Here is a 19,235-nt window from a genome sequence, read left to right on the forward strand (position 1 = left end):
GTCACTCAAGGACTGAGCAGGTCCGGGGCAGTGGGTATTCCAGTTCTTGAGGACACAGGTGAGGTCCAGGAGTTGGCTCTGACCTAGCATAAGGATAACTCAGAACTGCCCCAGCACAGGCCTGGGCCTGACTCGACACCTCCTGGGCCTCTATGCTGGCAGTGTTCCCCTGGCCTCAAACTGAACCCACAATCCATGAGGGTGGGGGGTGTGAGGGCTGTAACCACATAGAAGACTTTTCTTCCCAGGGCTAGAAATGCCTCCCTCTCTCAGATGACAGCACTCCTTGCCGAGCTGGCCCCTAAGGTCTGATAGGTCAGGTTGGTAGCTGCACTCCCCATCCCCACCCCATGCACACAGGTATCTCAGAGGAGAGGAGCCCTCTCCTCTGACAGGCCATTTCCCTCCAGTGGGAGAGCATAGACTGCCGAGGGCCAAGACACACCCTAATGAGGTAGACAGGAGGAAGAGCAGGTGTGGGCTCACCCACCCCCAGTTGATCAAGACCTTCCACAAGTGTGGATTCTTCAGGGTGACAGGTGAGCCATGAAGCTTAGAGCCCAAGGAAGTGGGATGCCATTATCTGTGATTGGGTCTCCCTTCCTAAGCAGCAAAATGTGGTTCTTTCCTCCTAATATCACCAGAGTCCTGAATAACGTCCCAGAAAAAACCTAGAACAGAGGTGAGGGAAGTGAGGTACATGACCCTGAACTTGAGAGCTCCCTCCCACCACTCTATTTCTCACCCCATGAAACAGCACCCCTCCCAAGTGCAATGATGTTAAAGTGAGGGCCGGTCACTGAGTGCTGCAAAGAGGTCTCTACAAAGTGCTACAAAGAGGCCTGCCAGTGCCTTCGTGACATGTCATTGCTTCCTTGTCCCTCTGTGCACTCCTGTGACCCCAGGCTACTTGATTCACTCCTGGAAAGGAAATAATTGCCCCTCACCTTGGTGGCAGAAAGGGCTGAGACAGGGCAGGGATAATCCAACTTCTCTCTTCAATTTCCTCCTGAGTTCGTCCCTCTTATCCCCAGGTCCCCATGAAGGCACCTGCCTCCTCCTCCCTCTTGTTCACAGCCCATACTCCCCTCAGACTGGAAGGCAACTTGCTGCACATGGCTGCACTCTTTAGCTTTTGCTCTAGAACAAAAGTAACCAGAGAAACCCATGGTTTCAAGAGGGTCAAACATTGGTTCCTGTGTCCTCTGTCGGAATCCCTATTGAGAACACCACTGCCAGCCAACGCCCCCAGAGCTGGCACCTGAGGTCTTGGGGTCAGGCTGATGGCTGCCCTGTCACCCCACAGCTTGTCCACAGGTATATTCAGAGGAGCCCCCACCCACTTCCTCCAGGCCATTTCCATCATGGGGAGAGTGTAATAGACTGGCCTGGTTGATGCACACCTGGGGAAGAAGCAGGAGGCAGAGAAGGCGTGGGTGGCAGATCCTTCCCCTCCTCACACGCTCCCATTGTGTAGACTCCTCAGAATTGGCCAAGAGACTCAAAGGCAACAGGACACCTATAAGCGCTACTGGGTCCCATTCTTTACCAAAACACCTTGGTTCTTTCCTCCTAATGTTGCCAGTCCTGAGTGATATCTCAGTGGAATTCTGTGGAGGGCATGAGGAAGAAGCTGGGATAGGCATCCAGATGGCAAGAGTGCTCCCTCCCACCACGCCATTACTCTCCCCAGGACACATCACCTCACCCAGATCACCCAGCTCCACCCAACCATGCACCCCAGTCTTGGATTCACAGGAGCTTAGCCAGCTTTGGAGAGCCCCAGTGGAGCATGACGTCCATAGGAAGGTAGGCATGTTGCTCATGGGGAGGTAGAGAAGATTGGTGTCTCAGCCAGCTGAGTAGCGAGTGCTCCATGCAGTGGGTCAACAAGGATAGATTCATACTGAATTTGCCCAAAGCCTTCTAGATGCTTTTCTGATGCATGTTAAGGATGAGGAAAGATCCTTAATGTACTAGCACATCTCTTCCCTCCCATTTAGAGCTCTGAATTAGGAGGACAGTGTCTAAGAATTCCAGGCCCCCCAAATGATATGCCTCAAGTCTAATCCATCCATATTCCCCAGAGAGTGCCCCAACCTTCACCCAAGGAACATCTGTTTCACTCTAAGCCCCCTCTGCCTCTCTTTTTGAGATATCTGGACTCATAAATTGAAGGTCTCTACTAACAGCCTAAGAATATGAAAATCTGCTATCTCTAAACCCAGCTGCCCATGAGCCCACCGGTAGCCACCGTCTCTGACTTGTTTCCTCTTCAAAATAATAAGGGATTCAGATGAGACAGTGGTCCCAATTATAGGAAGCTTGGATGCTTCCTTTAGGTGAACAGTTGACCACATGGCACCCTGGGAATGGGGCTAAATGTCCTCACTTTGTTGGGGAGGCAGAGTCTGGAGGACAGACTCTCATACTGTTGGAGACACAAATGATGGACCTGGACTTCCAGACAAGGATTTGTTTCTTTCCCCACTGTCCAGAACTCACTCACAGAATGTCAGAAACTTCAACCAATAGGTCTCCTTGACCTCGGGGCTGACCTGGTCCGACAGCTCCTTGAGGTCCTGTAATGCCTTTCAGAGCTTCTCATATTGGTCTTGAAGTGACCAGGTTCAATCACAGACACCTTCACTCCAAAGTGGGAGAGCTCCCTCCTGCATGGCAGACACACAGAAGGGCAAGGACTTCAGAGGTCTTGGGAGGCAAAATACAAAAAACAAAGAAACCCAATACAAACCCAGCATGCAATGGCAGTGGGAGACGCAAGAAAGTTTGGAGAGTTGGGAAGGGCAGCAGATAGCAGATAACAATTATGATGGTGGCCTTGCCTCTCTCTGGGGTTTCCATATTTTACATACCAAAGCTTACTAGCCCTAAGTCCTACCAATTCAAGAGCAAGGCAGCACCTCAGTGCTATCACCTCTTATGCCCCTCACATCCAGTAGATCACCAGAATTCCCACATTCTACCTCCTCTGCAGTCCTCAGTCCCCTCCCTTCTTCTCCCACCCCAGGAATCTTCCTGGCCTCTGAGCTGGGCGATGGCAGCTGTCCTCTGAGGAGCGTCCCTCTGCCTTCAGTCTGGCTCCCCACACTCACAGCCACTGGGCTCCCTGCAGTAAGTGGTTGTCTAGAAGCCAATTAGACCAAAGAGCTCCCCTGAGCAAATCCCTTTTTGGGGGGTTCCACTGCCAACAGCATGAGGCACAGCTCCTGTCCAGGGCCTCCACGAGCCCATATGCACCCACCTGCCCAGCCCCCTCCACAGGCCTGGCCCTGTGCTTCACCTCATGAGGACCCCACAGCACAGGTAGGTGGCTGAGGCTCCCCCTAGGCCTGGGCTGAAGATGAAAGTCATTCCCCCATTTCTGTTCAAGGCTGTCAGGTGGGGATCCTCAATCTCCAGTTCAGACCCCACTGCCAGGACCCTCCCCAGCTTAGGAGGCTGCCATGGCCACCAGGGCTGACTGGGTCACAACCCCTATGAGAACTGGCAACAATGATTCTGGCTCTCTTGCCCCTCTCTCAGGTGTCAGAGCTTTTAGGTCAGAGCCAAAACCCTGTTGTTGTCCTAGGCTGAGTTTATTGGGTACTCTTCCAAGGGCCACAGGAGTATGTTGTATGGACTCAGATGCTCTACCCATGCCTCCAGGGCCCAACAAATATCTCTCCAAGGGACAGAGACAGAGACAGGAAAAGAGGAAGACAGGAATGGGGTAAGAGAGAGAAACCAAGGGGAAAGGACAGAAGAGAAAGGAAAATGGAAGGAAAGAATAAGAGAAACACATAAATAATTGCTTTCTGCATCCTGGTTGCAGAAGTCCTAAGACTGGGGGAAGTTAGAGAGCAGGCCTGCACTGGGCATCAGGGGACAAGCTGTGCTTCAACCTGCATCAATGTCAAGGCAATATCTGTCTTGGAAGAAAAGGTCACCCTGTGTACCTGGAAATCCCAAAGCTCACTGTGGACTGAATGGCCAGAGCAGGAGCGGAGGGGGGAAAGAGGTCTTATGCCACACAGGTGTCCAGACTGCACTCTCTGCCCCAGGAAGTACCACCCTTTCCTCCCACCATCTCATAAGGCCAACTGTGCCCTATCCCCATAGGGTCCAGCAAGCTTTGGGGAAGACTCTACAGAAGACATAGGGGAGCAAACTAATAGCATGAAAGATCTGGAGTAGTCGGAGCTACAGAGCTACAGACTCCAGGCCAGAAGGGGAAGGAGTGTGAGTGGGTGAGGGCTGGGGGTTACATGAGACAGAGATTGACCCTAGGAATACTGGAAAAACAATAAGGCCTGCAATGGTAGCCCTTCCCATACTCAGAAACCTTTCCTGGACTTGAAGGAATGAGGATTCTCTGATTCAATAATTTTACTTTTCTTGAATAGCACTGCTAAGCCTGTCAACAAACCTTGGTAGAGGATCATTACTGAGATGTTATTTATGCCAGGAAAAGTGGGTAACAAACTTTGGCATTCAACAATATAGAATCCCTTTAACAAATTAGGGCCTCTCCACATGCTGGAATATGGAGACCTTGATTGTTATGTTGTGGAAGAAATTTGATGATGAAAATGCTGACCCCAGAATGTGTAAAGTAGAGAGAAATTAACCCTGGAGGCTGGGGTTAGGGGGAATGTTGTTTCACTCTCACCCTCTTCTATGATTTCTCCAATGAGAAATCCTATCTTATCCTACTATCTATCCAACCTTATCCTCTTCTATAATTTCTTCATGTTTTCCATTTACAACCAGAACAAAGCAATCAATGATCTCCCTTTCCCCAAAACGAACAGGATTCATCACTCGGTGTTTGATGTGAAGTCCCTTCAGCTCTCCAAGCCCCAGTGTCCTTGTGAATCAAGTGGAGATAATCTTAAAGCCCTCAACAGGGACAAGTGTGAAGGAACCAGTAAGAGAATGCTGAGCTGTCCTCTGCATTCTGAGATCAGAAGCCTGAATCCTGCCTGGCACCATCCCCTATGGTCTCATGCCAACCATCAGGACCCAACGTTATCCAGAGACTGGGCTCTAACCACAGGCTGGACTCCTCCATCCCTGGGCCCAGCCACAACCACTCTAGGACTTCTGCTCTGGAAAATGGAAAGCTGGAGCCCCTGAAAATAAAAGTCTTGGGAATGTTCCCAGTTAGCAGACACTAGGTCTCCCCTAGTGACACAGAGAAAGGAGAAACAAACAGGCACTAGGAGGGACTGAGGTGGTCCCTCTGTCCCCCACATGCTCCTTCACCTCCTGGGCAGCTGCAGCAATGCTCTCTGTCTTGGTGATGTCCATGGTCACTCTCCAGCCTGTCTGAAGTCTGGCCCCTCAGCTGCTTGGTCCCCTTCTGTGTCCTACATGCAGCTCCCGCAAGCCTTGTGCATCCAGCTTTCTGGCCAGCAGGTTCCTGAAGCATGAATCACAGCTCTTGATGAAAACTACGTGTCTCTCAGCTGGCTCACCACCTGCCACTCCCGGTATGAGCACAGAAGGTAGTAGAGGCCGTGGAGGACCACCAGGTAGAGTCACATGGCTTTGCAGAGGACAGACCCAGGTAGGCTGGGGTGAAATGAGAGTCTGGCCTCTGTTCAGACAGGAGGATTTAAGAACACAGAGGGCTGAGGTAGGCAGGGAAGCCCTCAGGCATTTTGGCAGAAAGTCCTCACTTTCCTCCCTGATCACTGTCTTTCTGCAACATTTTTTTTTTATCCTGGCTTCATCTCTCTACTATTTTGAACTGCCTTTGCAAGTACTCATGCATGCAGTTGCAAACCCCAAGTCCTGCCCAGTAGGAAACTACTATGACTCAGCAATGCTTCCCTAGTCCACAAATTTCTGTCTGTATTGCTGTGCCCACACAGATGTTTATGTGGGTGCAAACATGTGTATTGACACAGGCTCACACACAGCAGCCCCCACACACTCTCCATAGCAAACACACCCCTCTGCTCTAAGTACAAGGGTCAGATCTGTCTCTACAAAGCTGCTGTACTGACACTTCTGATCCATGACCTTCTGAACACAGAAAGACCTTATTGGGAAGCTACATATGGTTTCCAGGCACATTAGGTGGAAGTCCCTCTCTGAGCCTGAGATTCCTCATCCCACTCAGCACCCAGAATCAATCACTCCTCAGAAAACTGGGTCATGGTCAGGCTCTCTAGGATCAGAAGGAGAAGCCAAAAGAGTGGACAGGAACAGATCCTCTCCTGCTATAATAGTTTTTTGGAGCAGAAGGAGTGAAGGATCCCATGGGGGGACTGTGGAAGTCCTTCCATTCCCCCTCCCAGCAGCCCTGGGTGTTTCCTTCCTGTGGGTTCCAAGTCTCCATTCCTTTCCCCGCCACTGGAGGAGTGGGTGTGTTGGGATATGGTGGAGGATCTGAGAGATGGCACAGGGAATGTGCAATGATTTTTAAGTGAGGGTGAGTCACTGAGGGCCACAGAAGGCACAGGTGAGGGGCAGAGGCCTCAGTTGCCCCAGGGAAGGGACCTGGAGCCTGTCAGTGCCTATTGACATCTCCTTGCTGGCTCATCCTTAGGTCGATTTCTGTGACCTGAGGATACTCCAGCATCCATGGAAAGAAAACAATTCCTCCTCACCTCAGTGGCAAGAATGGCTGGGAGAGGGCAGGGATAACTTTCCTCTTCAAATCCATTCTCAGGTCATGCCTCTCATCCCTGGCCTCCAGGAAGGCACCTGCCTCTTCCTGCCACTGCTCTCTAAGGCCACCCAAAATGTGGAAGCTACTTTGGAACTGAGTAACAGGCAGAGGTTGGAACAGTTTGGAGGGCTCAGAAGAAGACAGGAAAATGTGGGAAAGTTTGGAACTTTCTAGAGACTTGTTGAATGGCTTTGACCAAAATGCTCATAATGACATGGACAATGAAATCCAGGCTGAGGTTCTCTCAGATGGAGATGAGGAACTTGTTGGGAACTGGAGCAAAGGTGATTCATTACGTTTTAGCAAAGAGACTGGCGGCATTTAGCCCCTGCCCTAGAGATTTGTGGAACTCTGAACTTGAGAGAGATGATTTAGGATATCTGGCAGAAGAAATTTCTAAGCAGCAAAGCATTCAAGAGGTGATGTGGGTGCTGTTAAAGGCATTCAGTTTTAAAAGTGAAAAAGATCATAAAACTTCAGAAAATTTGCAGCCTGACAATGCAATAGAAAAGAAAATCTCGGGGAGGAGCCAAGATGGCCGAATAGGAACAGCTCCGGTGTACAGCTCCCAGCGCGAGCCACGCAGAAGACGGGTGATTTCTGCATTTCCATCTGAGGTACTGTGTTCATCTCACTAGGGAGTGCCAGACAGTGGGCGCAGGTCAGTGGGTGAGTGCACCGTGCGCCAGCCAAAGCAGGGGCGAGGCATTGCCTCACTCGGGAAGCCCAAGGGGTCAGGGAGTTCCCTTTCCAGGGGTGACAGACGGCACCTGGAAAATCGGGCCACTCCCACCCGAATACTGTGCTTTTCCGACGGGCTTACGAAACGGTGCCCCAGGAGAGTATAGCCCGCACCTGGCTCAGAGGGTCCTACGCCCACGGAGTCTCGCTGATTGCTAGCACAGCAGTCTGAGATCAAACAGCAAGTCGGCAGCGAGGCTGGGGGAGGAGCGCCCGCCATTGCCCAGGCTCGCTTAGGTAAACAAAGCAGCCTGGAAGCTTGAACTGGGTGGAGCTCACCACAGCTCAAGGAGGCCTGCCTGCCTCTGTAGGCTCCACCTCTGGGGGCAGGGCACAGACAAACAAAAAGACAGCAGTAACCTCTGCAGACTTAAATGTCCCTGTCTGACAGCTTTGAGGAGAGCAGTGGTTCTCCCAGCATGCAACTGGAGATCTGAGAACGGGCTGACTGCCTCCTCAAGTGGGTCCCTGACCCCTGACCCCCGAGCAGCCTAACTGGGAGGCACCCCCCAGCAGGGGCAGACTGATACCTCACACGGCTGGCCAGGTACTCCAACAGACCTGCAGCTGAGGGTCCTGTCTGTTAGAAGGAAAACTAACAGAAAGGACATCCACACCAAAAACCCATCTGTACATCACCATCATCAAAGACCAAAAGTAGATAAAACCACAAAGATGGGGAAAAAACAAAGCAGAAAAACTGGAAACTCTAAAAAGCAGAGTATCTCTCCTCCTCCAAAGGAACGCAGTTCCTCACCAGCAATGGAACAAAGCTGGATGGAGAATGACTTTGACGAGCTGAGAGAAGAAGGCTTCAGACGATCAAATTACTCTGAGCTATGGGAGGATATTCAAACCAAAGGCAAAGAAGTTGAAAACTTTGAAAAAAATTTAGAAGAATGTATAACTAGAATAACCAATACAGAGAAGTGCTTAAAGGAGCTGATGGAGCTGAAAACCAAGGCTCGAGAACTATGTGAAGAATGCAGAAGCCTCAGGAGCCGATGCGATCAAATGGAAGAAAGGGTATCAGCCCTGGAAGATGAAATGAATGAAATGAAGCGAGAAGGGAAGTTTAGAGAAAAAAGAATAAAAAGAAATGAGCAAAGCCTCCAAGAAATGTGGGACTATGTGAAAAGACCAAATCTACGTCTGATTGGTGTACCTGAAAGTGACGGGGAGAATGGAAACAAGTTGGAAAACACTCTGCAGGATATTGTCCAGGAGAACTTCCCCAATCTAGCAAGGCAGGCCAACATTCAGATTCAGGAAATACAGAGAATGCCACAAAGATACTCCTCGAGAAGAGCAACTCCAAGACACATAATTGTCAGATTCACCAAAGTTGAAATGAAGGAAAAAATGTTAAGGGCAGCCAGAGAGAAAGGTCGGGTTACCATCAAAGGGAAGCCCATCAGACTAACAGCGGCTCTCTCGGCAGAAACCCTACAAGCCAGAAGAGAGTGGGGGCCAATATTCAACTTTCTTAAAGAAAAGAATTTTCAACCCAGAATTTCATATCCTGCCAAACTAAGCTTCATAAGTGAAGGAGAAATAAAATACTTTACAGACAAGCAAATGCTGAGAGATTTTGTCACCACCAGGCCTGCCCTAAAAGAGCTCCTGAAGGAAGTGCTAAACATGGAAAGGCACAACCGGTACCAGCCACTGCAAAATCATACCGAAATGTAAAGACCATCGAGACTAGGAAGAGACTGCATCAACTAATGAGCAAAATAACCAGCTAACATCATAATGACAGGATCAGATTCACACATAACAATATTAACTTTAAATGTAAATGGACTAAATGCTCCAATTAAAAGACACAGACTGGCAAATTGGATAAAGACTCAAGACCCATCAGTGTGCTGTATTCAGGAAACCCATCTCACGTGCAGAGACACACATAGGCTCAAAATAAAAGGATGGAGGAAGATCTACCAAGCAAATGGAAAACAAAAAAAGGCAGGGGTTGCAATCCTAGTCTCTGATAAAACAGACTTTAAACCAACAAAGATCAAAAGAGACAAAGAAGGCCATTACATAATGGTAAAGGGATTAATTCAACAAGAAGAGCTAACTATCCTAAATATATATGCACCCAATACAGGAGCACCCAGATTCATAAAGCAAGTCCTGACTGACCTACAAAGAGACTTAGACTCCCACACATTAATAATGGGAGACTTTAACACCCCACTGTCAACATTAGACAGATCAACGAAACAGAAAATCAACAAGGATACCCAGGAATTGAACTCAGCTCTGCACCAAGCAGACCTAATAGACATCTACAGAACTCTCCACCCCAAATCAACAGAATATACATTTTTTTCAGCACCACACCACACCTATTCCAAAATTGACCATATACTTGGAAGTAAAGCTCTCCTTAATAAATGTAAAAGAACAGAAATTGTAACAAACTATCTCTCAGATCACAGTGCAATCAAGCTAGAACTCAGGATTAAGAATCTCACTCAAAACCACTCAACTACATGGAAACTGAACAACCTGCTCCTGAATGACTACTGGGTACATAACGAAATGAAGGCAGAAATAAAGATGTTCTTTGAAACCAATGAGAACCAAGACACAACATACCAGAATCTCTGGGATGCATTCAAAGCAGTGTGTAGAGGGAAATTTATAGCACTAAATGCCCACAAGAGAAAGCAGGAAAGATCCAAAATTGACACCCTAACATCACAATTAAAAGAACTAGAAAAGCAAGAGCAAACACATTCAAAAGCTAGCAGAAGGCAAGAAATAACTAAAATCAGAGCAGAACTGAAGGAAATAGAGACACAAAAAACCCTTCAAAAAATAAATGAATCCAGGAGCTGGTTTTTTGAAAGGATCAACAAAATTGATAGACCGCTAGCAAGATTAATAAAGAAAAAAAGAGAGAAGAATCAAATAGATGCAATAAAAAATGATAAAGGGGATATCACCACCGATCCCACAGAAATACAAACTACCATCAGAGAATATTACAAACACCTCTATGCAAATAAACTAGAAAATCTAGAAGAAATGGATAAATTCCTCAACACATACACCCTCCCAAGACTAAACCAGGAAGAAGTTGAATCTCTGAATAGACCAATAACAGGAGCTGAAATTGTGGCAATAATCAATAGCTTACCAACCAAAAAAAGTCCAGGTCCAGATGGATTCACAGCCGAATTCTACTAGAGGTACAAGGAGGAGCTGGTACCATTCCTTCTGAAACTATTCCAATCAATAGAAAAAGAGGGAATCCTCCCTAACTCATTTTATGAGGCCAGCATCATCCTGATACCAAAGCCTGGCAGAGACACAACAAAAAAAGAGAATTTTAGACCAATATCCTTGATGAACATTGATGCAAAAATCCTCAATAAAATACTGGCAAACAGAATCCAGCAGCACATCAAAAAGCTTATCCACCATGATCAAGTGGGCTTCATCCCTGGGATGCAAGGCTGGTTCAATATACACAAATCAATAAATGTAATCCAGCATATAAACAGAACCAAAGACAAAAACCACATGATTATCTCAATAGATGCAGAAAAGGCCTTTGACAAAATTCAACAACCCTTCATGCTAAAAACTCTCAATAAATTAGGAATTGATGGGACATATCTCAAAATAATAAGAGCTATTTATGACAAACCCACAGCCAATATCATACTGAATGGCCAAAAACTGGAAGCATTTCCTTTGAAAACTGGCACAAGACAGGGATGCCCTCTCTCACCACTTCTATTCAACATAGTGTTGGAAGTTCTGGCCAGGGCAATTAGGCAGGAGAAGGAAATCAAGGGTATTCAATTAGGAAAAGAGGAAGTCAAATTGTCCCTGTTTGCAGATGACATGATAGTATATCTAGAAAACCCCATTGTCTCAGCCCAAAATCTCCTTAAGCTGATAAGCAACTTCAGCAAAGTCTCAGGATACAAAATCAATGTGCAAAAATCACAAGCATTCTTATACATCAATAACAGACAAACAGAGAGCCAAATCATGAGTGAACTCCCATTCACAATTGCTTCAAAGAGAATAAAATACCTAGGAATCCAACTTACAAGGGATGTGAAAGACCTCTTCAAGGAGAACTACAAACCACTGCTCAAGGAAATAAAAGAGGATACAAACAAATGGAAGAACATTCCATGCTCATGGGTAGGAAGAATCAATATCATGAAAATGGCCATCCTTCCCAAGGTAATTTACAGATTCAATGCCATCCCCATCAAGCTACCAATGACTTTCTTCAAAGAATTGGAAAAAACTACTTTAAAGTTCATATGGAACCAAAAAAGAGCCCGCATCGCCAAGTCAATCCTAAGCCAAAAGAACAAAGCTGGAGGCATCACACTACCTGACTTCAAACTATACTACAAGGCTACAGTAACCAAAACAGCATGGTACTGGTACCAAAACAGAGATATAGATCAATGGAACAGAACAGAGCCGTCAGAAATAATGCCACATATCTACAACTATCTGATCTTTGACAAACCTGACAAAAACAAGAAATGGGGAAAGGATTCCCTATTTAATAAATGGTGCTGGGAAAACTGGTTAGCCATATGTAGAAAGCTGAAACTGGATCCCTTCCTTACACCTTATACAAAAATCAATTCAAGATGGATTAAAGACTTAAATGTTAGACCTAAAACCATAAAAACCCTAGAAGAAAACCTAGGCATTACCATTCAGGACATAGGCATGGGCAAGGACTTCATGTCTAAAACACCAAAAGCAATGGCAACAAAAGCCAAAATTGACAAATGGGATCTAATTAAACTCAAGAGCTTCTGCACAGCAAAAGAAACTACCATCAGAGTGAACAGGCAACCTACAAAATGGGAGAAAATTTTCGCAACCTACTCATCTGACAAAGGGCTAATATCCAGAATCTACAATGAACTCCAACAAATTTACAAGAAAAAAACAAACAACCCCATCAAAAAGTGGGCGAAGGACATGAACAGACACTTCTCAAAAGAAGACATTTATGCAGCCAAAAAACACATGAAAAAATGCTCACCATCACTGGCCATCAGAGAAATGCAAATCAAAACCACAATGAGATACCATCTCACACCAGTTAGAATGGCAATCATTAAAAAGTCAGGAAACAACAGGTGCTGGAGAGGATGTGGAGAAATAGGAACACTTTTACACTGTTGGTGGGACTGTAAACTAGTTCAACCCTTGTGGAAGTCAGTGTGGCGATTCCTCAGGGATTTAGAACTAGAAATTCCATTCGACCCAGCCATCCCATTACTGGGTATATACCCAAAGGACTATAAATCATGCTGCTATAAAGACACATGCACACGTATGTTTATTGCGGCATTATTCACAATAGCAAAGACTTGGAACCAACCCAAATGTCCAACAATGATAGACTGGATTAAGAAAATGTGGCACATATACACCATGGAATACTATGCAGCCATAAAAAATGATGAGTTCACGTCCTTTGTAGGGACATGGATGAAATTGGAAATCATCATTCTCAGTAAACTATCGCAAGAACAAAAAACCAAACACCACATATTCTCACTCATAGGTGGGAATTGAACAATGAGAACACATGGACACAGGAAGGGGAACATCACATTCTGGGGACTGTTGTGGGGTGGGGGGAGGGGGGAGGGATAGCATTGGGAGATATACCTAATGCTAGATGACGAGTTGGTGGGTGCAGAAAAAAAAAAAAAAAAAGACTGGCAACTTTTTGACATTTGAAGAGAACTTTATGTTTTTTGTGGTTATAGAATTTGAGAGTTATCATTATGTTTGAATTAAATTATACCTATTATTTTTAAAAAAAAAAAAAAAAAAACAAAAAAACAAAATTGACACCCTAACATCACAATTAAAAGAACTAGAAAAGCAAGAGCAAACACATTCAAAAGCTAGCAGAAGGCAAGAAATAACTAAAATCAGAGCAGAACTGAAGGAAATAGAGACACAAAAACCCTTCAAAAAATAAATGAATCCAGGAGCTGGTTTTTTGAAAGGATCAACAAAATTGATAGACCGCTAGGAGGTTAATAAAGAAAAAAAGAGAGAAGAATCAAATAGATGCAATAAAAAATGATAAAGGGGATATCACCACCGATCCCACAGAAATACAAACTACCATCAGAGAATATTACAAACACCTCTACGCAAATAAACTAGAAAATCTAGAAGAAATGGATAAATTCCTCGACACATACACCCTCCCAAGACTAAACCAGGAAGAAGTTGAATCTCTGAATAGACCAATAACAGGAGCTGAAATTGTGGCAATAATCAATAGTTTACCAACCAAAAAAAGTCCAGGACCAGATGGGTTCACAGCTGAATTCTACCAGAGGTACAAGGAGGAGATGGTACCATTCCTTCTGAAACTATTCCAATCAATAGAAAAAGAGGGAATCCTCCCTAACTCATTTTATGAGGCCAGCATCATCCTGATACCAAAGCCTGGCAGAGACACAACAAAAAAAGAGAATTTTAGACCAATATCCTTGATGAACATTGATGCAAAAATCCTCAATAAAATACTGGCAAACAGAATCCAGCAGCACATCAAAAAGCTTATCCACCATGATCAAGTGGGCTTCATCCCTGGGATGCAAGGCTGGTTCAATATACACAAATCAATAAATGTAATCCAGCATATAAACAGAACCAAAGTCAAAAACCACATGATTATCTCAATAGATGCAGAAAAGGCCTTTGACAAAATTCAGCAACCCTTCATGCTAAAAACTCTCAATAAATTAGGTATTGATGGGTCGTCTCTCAAAATAATAAGAGCTATTTATGACAAACCCACAGCCAATATCATACTGAATGGGCAAAAACTGGAAGCATTCCCTTTGAAAACTGGCACAAGACAGGGATGCCCTCTCTCACCACTTCTATTCAACATAGTGTTGGAAGTTCTGGCCAGGGCAATTAGGCAAGAGAAGGAAATAAAGGGTATTCAATTAGGAAAAGAGGAAGTCAAATTGTCCCTGTTTGCAGATGACATGATTGTATATCTAGAAAACCCCATTGTCTCAGCCCAAAATCTCCTTAAGCTGATAAGCAACTTCAGCAAAGTCTCAGGATACAAAATCAATGTACAAAAATCACAAGCATTCTTATACATCAATAACAGACAAACAGAGAGCCAAATCATGAGTGAACTCCCATTCACAATTGCTTCAAAGAGAATAAAATACCTAGGAATCCAACTTACAAGGGATGTGAAGGACCTCTTCAAGGAGAACTACAAACCACTGCTCAAGGAAATAAAAGAGGATACAAACAAATGGAAGAACATTCCATGCTCATGGGTAGGAAGAATCAATATCATGAAAATGGCCATCCTTCCCAAGGTAATTTACAGATTCAATGCCATCCCCATCAAGTTACCAATGACTTTCTTCACAGAATTGGAAAAAACTACTTTAAAGTTCATATGGAACCAAAAAAGAGCCCGCATCACCAAGTCAATCCTAAGCCAAAAGAACAAAGCTGGAGGCATCACGCTACCTGACTTCAAACTATACTACAAGGCTACAGTAACTGAAACAGCATGGTATTGGTACCAAAACAGAGATATAGATCAATGGAACAGAACAGAGCCGTCAGAAATAATGCCACATATCTACAACTATCTGATCTTTGACAAACCTGACAAAAACAAGAAATGGGGAAAGGATTCCCTATTTAATAAATGGTGCTGGGAAAACTGGCTAGCCATATGTAGAAAGCTGAAACTGGATCCCTTCCTTACACCTTATACAAAAATCAATTCAAGATGGATTAAAGACTTAAATATTAGACCTAAAACCATAAAAACCCTAGAAGAAAACCTAGGCAATACCATTCAGGACATAGGCATGGGCAAGGACTTCATGTCTAAAACACCAAAAGCAATGGCAACAAAAGCCAAAATTGACAAATGGGATCTAATTAAACTCAAGAGCTTCTGCACAGCAAAGGAAACTACCATCAGAGTGAACAGGCAGCCTACAAAATGGGAGAAAATTTTCACAACCTACTCATCTGACAAAGGGCTAATATCCAGAATCTACAATGAACTCCAACAAATTCACAAGAAAAAACAAACAACCCCATCAAAAAGTGGGCGAAGGACATGAACACACACTTCTCAAAAGAAGACATTTATGCAGCCAAAAAACACATGAAAAAATGCTCACCATCACTGGCCATCAGAGAAATGCAAATCAAAACCACAATGAGATACCATCTCACACCAGTTAGAATGGCGATCATTAAAAAGTCAGGAAACAACAGGTGCTGGAGAGGATGTGGAGAAATAGGAACACTTTTACACTGTTGGTGGGACTGTAAACTAGTTCAACCCTTGTGGAAGTCAGTGTGGTGATTCCTCAGGGATCTAGAACTAGAAATTCCATTTGACCCAGCCATCCCATTACTGGATATATACCCAAAGGACTATAAATCATGCTGCTATAAAGACACATGCACACGTATGTTTATTGCCGCATTATTCACAATAGCAAAGACTTGGAACCAACCCAAATGTCCAACAATGATAGACTGGATTAAGAAAATGTGGCACATATACACCATGGAATACTATGCAGCCATAAAAAATGATGAGTTCACGTCCTTTGTAGGGACATGGATGAAATTGGAAATCATCATTCTCAGTAAACTATTGCAAGAACAAAAAACCAAACACCGCATATTCTCACTCATAGGTGGGAATTGAACAATGAGAACACATGGACACAGGAAGGGGAACATCACACTTCGGGGACTGTTGTGGGGTGGGGGGAGGAGGGAGAAAAAAAATAAGCAAATAAATAAATAAACAAACAAACAAATAAATAAATAAATAAAAGAAAAAAAATAAAAATAATTACAGGAATCACAAAAAAAAAAAAAAAAAAGAAAATCTCATTTTCTGAGGAGAAATCCAAGCTGGCTACAGAAATTTGCATAAGGAAGAAGAAGCCAAATGTTAATCCCCAAGACAATGGGGAAAATGTCTCCAGGGCATGTCAGAGGTCTTCACAGAAGCCCCTCCCATCATAGGCCAGGAGGCCTAGGAGGAAAAAGTTGTCTCATGGGCCAGGCCCAGGGTCCCCATGCTGTATGCAGCCTAGGGACTTAGTGCCCTGCATCCCAGCTGCTGCAGCCACGGCTGAAAGGGGCAAATGTAGAGCTCAGGCCTTGGCTTCAGAGGATGCAAGCCTCGAGCCTTGGCAGCTTCCACATGGTGTTGAGCCTGCCAGTGCACAGAAGTCAAGAATTGGGGTTTGGGTACCTCTACCTAGATTTCAGAGCATGTATGCAAACGCCTGGATGTCCAGGCAGAAGTTTGCTGCAGGGGTGGGTCTCTCATGGAGAACCTCTGCTAGGACAGTGTGGAAGGGAAATGTGGGGTGCTGGGGCACTGCCTAGCAGAGATGTGAGAAGAGGGCCACCATCCTCCAGACCCCAGAATGGTAGATCCACTGAGAGCTTGCAGTGTGCACCTGGAAAAGCCAGACACTCAACACCAGCCTAGATTGCTTTTCTATGTCTGTGAAAAATGTTGGCATTTTGATAATGATTTCATTGAATCTGTACATTGTTTTGGGTAGTATGGCCATTTTAATAATATTGTATTGATTCTTCCAATCCATGAACATAGGCTATTTTTCCAGTTTTTGGTGTCCTCTTCAACGTTTTGCCTCAGTGTTTTATAGTCTTCATCACAGAGATCTTTCATTTCTTTGATTAAGTTAATTCATAGTATTCAATTTTATTTGTGGCTATTGTAAATGGGATTACTTTTTAAATTTCTTTTTCATGTTGTTCATTGTTGGCATATAGAAACACTACTGATTTTTGTATGTTGATTTTGTATCCTACAACTTTACTGAATTTGTTTATAAGTTGTCATAGTTTCCTTGTGGAGTCTTTAGGGTTTTCCAAATATACAATGATATCATCTACAAACAAAACTAATTTGCCTTCTTCTTTTTAATTTGGATGCCCTTTATATCTTTTTCTTGTCTAATTGCTTTAGCTAGGACTTCCAGTACTATGTTGAATAATAGTAGTGATGGTGGCCATCCTTTTCATGTTCGAGATCTTAGAGGAAAGGCTTTCAGTTTTTCCCCGTTCAGTATGATACTAGCTGTTGGCCTGTTGTATATGGCTTTTATTATCTTGAGATTAGTGTGTTCCTTCTATCCCCAGTTTTTTGAGGGTTTTTATCATGATGAGATGTTGAATTGTATCAAATGCTTTTCAATATTGATTGAAATGATCATATGACTTTTATGCTTCATTCTGTTGATATGATATATTACATTGATTGACTTGGTATGTTGAATTATCCTTGCATCCAAGGGATAAATCCTATTCATCATGATGAATTATCTTTCTAATGTATTGTTGAATTTGGTTTACTAGTATTTTGTTGAGAATTTTTGCATCAAAATTTATCAGAGATATTGGCCCATAGTCTTTTTCTGATGTGTCTTTGTCTGGTTTTGGTATCAGTGTAATGCTGGCCACACAGAATGTGTTTGAAAGTACTCCCTCCTCATCTATTTTTTGGAATAGTTTGAGTATGATTGGTGTTAGTTATTCTTGAAATGTTTGGTAGAATTCAGCAGTGAGGCCATCAGGTCACAGGCTTTTCTTTACTGGCAGACATTTTATTGCAGCTTCAATCTCATTACTTGTTATTGGTTTTAAATAATAAGGTTTTAAATTGCTTTTTGGCTCAATCTCAGTAGGTTGTATGCATCTAGGTATTTGTATATTTCTTCTAGATTTTCCAGTTTATTTGCATATAATTGCTCCTAGTAGCCACTAGTGATCCTTTGAATTTCTGCAGTACCAGTTGTAATGTCTCCTTTTTCATTTCTGACTTTATTTGGATCTTCTTCTTCTTCTTTTTTTTTTTTTGCTTAGTCTGATTAAAGATTTGTCAATTTTGTTTAACTTTAAAATTGCAACTTTTTGCTTCATTGATCTTATGTAAAGTTTTTTTTATTTCATTTGTTTCTGCTCTGATTTTTATTATTTCTTTTCTTCAACTAATTTTGAGTTTGGTTTGCTCTTGATTTTCTAATTCTTTAAGATACATTGTTAGATTATTCATTTGAAGTTTTCCTTTCTTTTTTTTTCTTGATGTAGGCACTCATAGCAATAAATTTCCCTCTTAGTTCTGCTTTTGTTGTATCACATAGGTTTTGGTATATTGGGTTTCTATTATCATTTGTTTTTAGAAATTTTTCAATTTTCTTCTTAATTTCTTCATTGACCCACTGGTCTCTCAGGAGCATATTTTAAAATTTCTATGTATTTGTGTAGTTTCCAAAATTATTCTTCTTATTTCCAGTTTCATTCTATTGTGGTCAGAGCAGATGTTTGCTATTATTTCATTTTTTTCAATGTTTTAAGACTTGTTTTGTGATCTAACATCTTTGAGAATGATCCATGTGCTGAGGAAAAGAATGTGTATTCTGCAGCCATTGGAAGAGATGTTCTGTAAATATCTATTGGATCCATTTGGTCTACAGTGCAGATAAATTCTGGTTTCCCTGTTGATTCTTCTGTCTGGAAGATCTGTCCAATGCTGAAAGTGGAGTGTTGGAGTCTCCAACCATTATCGTATTGGGACCTATCTCTCTTTAGCTCTAATAGTATCCCCTTTATCTATCTGGGTGCTTCTGTGTTGGGTGCACATATTACATATTTAAAATTATTCTTTTATCCTCTTGCTGAATTGACCCCTTTACCATTATATAGTGACCTTCTTTGAAATCTGTCTTAT

Source organism: Pongo pygmaeus, chromosome 10 (assembly GCF_028885625.2).
Source record: "Pongo pygmaeus isolate AG05252 chromosome 10, NHGRI_mPonPyg2-v2.0_pri, whole genome shotgun sequence".
Lineage (NCBI taxonomy): Eukaryota > Metazoa > Chordata > Mammalia > Primates > Hominidae > Pongo > Pongo pygmaeus.